The 4,943-nt window shown below is 38.5% G+C and overlaps 1 pseudogene; it reads right to left on the bottom strand.

The window, feature by feature from the left end:
- Positions 1-3,409: 3,409 nt before the first annotated feature.
- LOC117073780 lies at positions 3,410-4,054 on the bottom strand (annotated as a pseudogene).
- Between the last annotated feature and the right edge of the window lie 889 nt (positions 4,055-4,943).

The following is a 4,943-nucleotide window of genomic DNA, read 5'->3' as shown; positions in this document are numbered from 1 at the left end:
CTTTTTTATGGCTGCATGGTATTCCATGGTGTATGTATGCAACATTGCCTTTATCCAATCTACCATTGTTGGGCATTTGAGTTGGTTCCAAGTCTTTGCTATTGTGAATAGTGCTGCAATAAACATACGTGTGCACGTGTCTTCATAGTAGAATGATTCATAATCCTTTGGGTATATACCCAGTATATATATATACCCAGTATAATCCCAGTAATGGGATTGCTGGGTCAAATGGTATTTCTGGTTCTAGATCCTTGAGGGATCACCACACTATCTTCCACAGTGGTTGAACTAATTTACACTCCCACCAACAATGTAAAAGCATTCTTATTTCTCCACATCCTCTCCAGCATCTGTTGTTTCCTGACTTTTTAATGTTCGCCGTTCTAACTGGCATGAGATGGTATCTCATTGTGGTTTTGATTTGTATTTCTCTAATAACCAGTGTTGATGAGCATTTTTTCATGTTTGTTGGCTGCATAAATGTCTTCTTTTGAGAAATATCTGTTCATATCCTTTGCCCACATTTTGATGGTTTTTTCTTTGTTTGTTTGTTTTTTTGAGACGGAGTCTTCCTCTGTAGCCCAGGATGGAGTGCAGTGGTGCCATCTCAGCTCACTGCAACCTCCCCATCCCCGGTCCCGGTTCAAGCAATTCTCCTAGCTCAGCCTCTCGAGTAGCTGGGATTACAGGCATGCGCCACCATGCCCAGCTAATTTTTGTATTTGCAGTAGAGATGGGGTTTCACCATGTTGGCCAGGCTGGTCTTGAACTCCTGACCTCGTGATCGGCCCACCTTGGTCTCCCAAAGTGTTGGGATTACAGGTGGGAGCCACTGCACCTGGCCATTTGTTTTTTTCTTGTAAATTTGTTTAAGTTCTCTTGTAGATTCTGGATATTAGCCCTTTCTCACATGGAGAGATTGCAAAAATTTTCTCCCATTCTCTATGTTGCCTGCTCACTCTGATGATAGTTTCTTTTGCTGTGCAGAAACTCTTTAGTTTAATTAGATCCCATTTGTCAATTTTGGCTTTTGTTGCCATTGCTTTTGGTGTTTTAGTCATAAAGCCTTTGCCCATGCCTGTGTCCTGAATGGTATTGTCTAGGTATTCTTCTAGGGATTTTATGGTTTTAGGTCTTATGTTTAAGTCTTTAATTCATCTTGAGTTAGTTTTCGTATAAGGTGTAAGGAAGGGGTCAGTCACATTTTTCTGCATATGGCTAGCCAGTTTTCCTAACACCATTTATTAAATAGGGAATCATTTCCCCATTGCTTGTTTTTGTCAGGTTTGTCAACGGATGGTTGTAGATATGTGGTTATTTCTGAGGCCTCTGTTCTGTTCCATTTGTCTATATATCTGTTTTGGTACCAGTACCACGTTGTTTTGGTTACTGTAGACTTGCAGTATAGTTTGAAGTCAGGTAGCATGATTCCTGCAGTTTTGTTCTTTTGGCTTAGGATTGTCTTGGTTATAGGCATTCTTTTTTGGTTCTATATGAAATTTAAAGTAGTTTTTTCTAATTCTGTGAAGAAAGTCAGTGGTAACTTGATTGGGATAGCATTGAATCTATAAATTACTTTGGGGAGTATGCCCATTTTCATGATATTGGTTCTTCATATCCATGAGGATGGAATGTTTTTCCGTTTGTTTGTATTCTCTCTTATTTCCTTGAGCAGTGGTTTGTAGTTCTCCTTGAAGAGGTTCTTTACATCCCTTATAAGTTGGATTCCTAGACATTTTATTCTCTTTGTAGCAATTGTGAATGGGAGTTCACTCATGATTTGGCTCTCTATTGTTGATGTATAGGAATGCTTGTGATTTTTGCACATTTATTTTGTATCCTGAGACTTTGCTGAAGTTGCTTAACAGCTTAAGGAGATTTTGGGCTGAGACGATGGGGTTTTCTAAATATACAATCATGTCATCTGCAAACAGAGACAATTTGACTTCCTCTCTTCCTGTTTGAATACCCTTTATTTCTTTCTCTTGCCTGATTGCCCTGGCCAGTACTTTCAATACTATGTTGAATAGGAGTGGTAAGACAGGGCATCCTTGTGTTGTGCCAGCTTTCAAAGGGAATGCTTCCAGCTTTTGCCCATTCAGGATGATATTGGCTGTGGGTTTGTCATAAATAGCTCTTATTATTTTGAGATATGTTCCATCAATACCTAGTTTATTGATAGTTTTTAGCATAAAGCGGTGTTAAATTTTATTGAAGGCCTTTTCTGCATCTGTTGAGATAATCATGTGGTTTTTGTCATTGGTTCTGTTTATGTGATGGATTATGTTTATTGATTTGCATATGTTGAACCAGCCTTGCATCCCAGGGATGAAGCCAACTTTTTCGTGGTGGATAAGCCTTCTGATGTGCTGCTGGATTCATTTTGCCAGTACTTTATTGAGGATTTTCACATCGAAGTTCATCAGGGATACTGCCCTGAAATTTTCCTTTTTGTTATGTCTCTGCTGGGTTTTGGTATCAGGATGATGCTGGCCTCATAAAATGAGTTAGGTAGGAGTCCCTCTTTTTCTATTGTTTGGAATAGTTTCAGAAGGAATGGTACCAGTTCCTCTTTGTACCTCTGGTAGAATTCAGCTGTGAATCTGTCTGGTCCTGGGCTTTTCTTGGTTGGTAGGCTATTAAGTACTTCCTCCATTTCAGAACTTGTTATTGGTCTATTTAGGGATTTGACTTCTTCCTGGTTTATTCTTGGGAAGGTGTCCAGGAATTTATCCATTTCTTCTATATTTTCTATTTTATTTGAGTAGAGGTGTTTATAGTATTCTCTCATGGTATTTTGTATTTCTGTGGGATCAGTGGTGATATCTCTTTTATCATTTTTCATTGTGTCTATTTGATTCTTCTCTCTTTTTTTCTTTATTAGTCTAGCTAGTGGTCTATCTATTAATCTTTAAAAAAAAAAACAGCTCCTGGATTCATTGATTTATGGAAGGGTTCTTTGTGTCTCTATCTACAACCATGAAGCTTTATCCTGTAAGTACCCAAATGTTGAACCAATCCGTACCATCTCCTTTTTCCACAAAATACAAGATCCTATACAGTCCCTACTATAGGAACCACTAGGAAGGAACATGTAGTTGTAAACATATAGTTAAAAGGCTTTTGGATTCAAATTCATCAGAGTACTAATTTTCCTAAGCATGTTTTGATACAGGCTATTGGGACACTTGTCACACTGTTCAAATGCCCAATGGTAAGACTTCTGATGAGATCAAACAGGTCACATTAAATCAATAGAATATCTTAGAAATAAAGCCAGTAGGACTAAATCCAAAACAAATCACATGAAGTACCTCATGTACAAAACAATACAAACCTAGTTTAATAAATAAAAGAAGCATAGGTGACTGGACTCTGGGAGAACATCCAGTTCCCGATGGCCTCTTCACAGTCTTCTCTGAGACTCCACTGCCACTTCCACATGGGCAAGTCTAATGGTGCAGCCATAAAGTTTGTAGCCATCTTGTCTCACTAATGTCACGGTGCCAGGCTGCACCCCAACAGCAGCTGTTACATGACAGATGAATTCATGCTCTTGGGGGTCGTATTTGTCACAAATGGGTGACAGCGTCTCCAGGTCATGCTTGACAAACACATTTTTCAGCTTTGCTTCTAAAAGTGACAGCCCTCGGAAGAACTTCTCCAGAGTGAGCTTCTGGTTCCCAGGTTCTGATTCTTCAGAAATCTACTGTGTAGTCTTCTCCAAAATGTCAGCCACCTATCTTGGCATCTTCCACACATCTCTCAGTTTGCCTCCTTATGTTTTCACAATCAGCTACAGCTCTCTGCTATCTCATGGTTAAATCCTGGACTTCCTTCTCCAGTTTAACAGCTTTACCCTTAAGGCTCGTTTGGCAAGAGAGGGCCCAGCTCACCAGGAGGGTCCTCAGAACAGCAGTCCACACCAGCAGTTATCTGGGTGGCAGTGCTGAATGGAAGCTGCCATCCCTTGCTCTCACGCGGCACTCGAGGCCAGTAGGCACTGCACCTGGCGCCTGCCCGCCCACAGCAACCATACGGCCATGTTCCCGACTTGGACTGACGGAGGCAGCACACGCGCACTTGCCCTGTAATTTTATCTTTATAATTTGCTGTTACTTTAAAAAACACTACAACACTAATTTTGTGTATGTGGAAAGTCTGTTGTCTAAGTTTTATACATAGCATCTTCTCACTCTTGTCTCTGTAGTCTCATTTCATTCTGTAATGTTTTTCAAATCTTTATAAAATTAATTTTGTTTATAATAGATATTATTTAAGGGTAAAATAAATTTAAGTTACATGCTCTCCTTTATTTTGTTCTCCTTGTATCATTCTTTATGAAACTTGGAGACTCAAATGTACATGTGGAAAGTCTCTGTAGATTCATGTTAGGATTGAAATTTTCTTGGTGTATAAACTTTCAACAAACTATGGGAAAGCAACCAATTACGTTTGCATAAACTGTCTTTTAGATCACATATCTTTCTTTCTTTTTATAAGTGATATCTCATTAGTTAATCCAATAAATTTTTATTGAAACAATTGTATTTTACACATTGATAATGCAGATATGAATAAAAATCAGATAAGATCTCTCCCCTTGTGACTGTTAGAATTTATTGGCATGTTTATGACCACGCTTAGGTCTTTCGTAGTAATATGAACGTATGACAATATACATCCAATTCTATTTTCCTCATTTGAAGTTAAACAAAGTTCCACTTCTGTATTTCTCATTAAAGTCCCACTTCTCTATTTCCTTTCACCTCTGCACAATGGATCTCTCCCTTCTTCTAAGATATTATATTGTTATTGTAGTAATGTGCAGGCCTTATTTTGTCCTTTCAATTTAATTAATCAATGTGCTATCACAGCTTTCATTTTGCATTTTATAGTCATTTCTGAACATGGTTGTTTTCCATACTAGAATATTTTCT

The sequence above is a fragment of the Trachypithecus francoisi genome, unplaced genomic scaffold, assembly GCF_009764315.1.
Source record: "Trachypithecus francoisi isolate TF-2019V2 unplaced genomic scaffold, Tfra_2.0 Lachesis_group4, whole genome shotgun sequence".
In the NCBI taxonomy this organism is placed as follows: domain Eukaryota; kingdom Metazoa; phylum Chordata; class Mammalia; order Primates; family Cercopithecidae; genus Trachypithecus; species Trachypithecus francoisi.
This window is presented reverse-complemented; position numbering and strand designations above follow the sequence as displayed.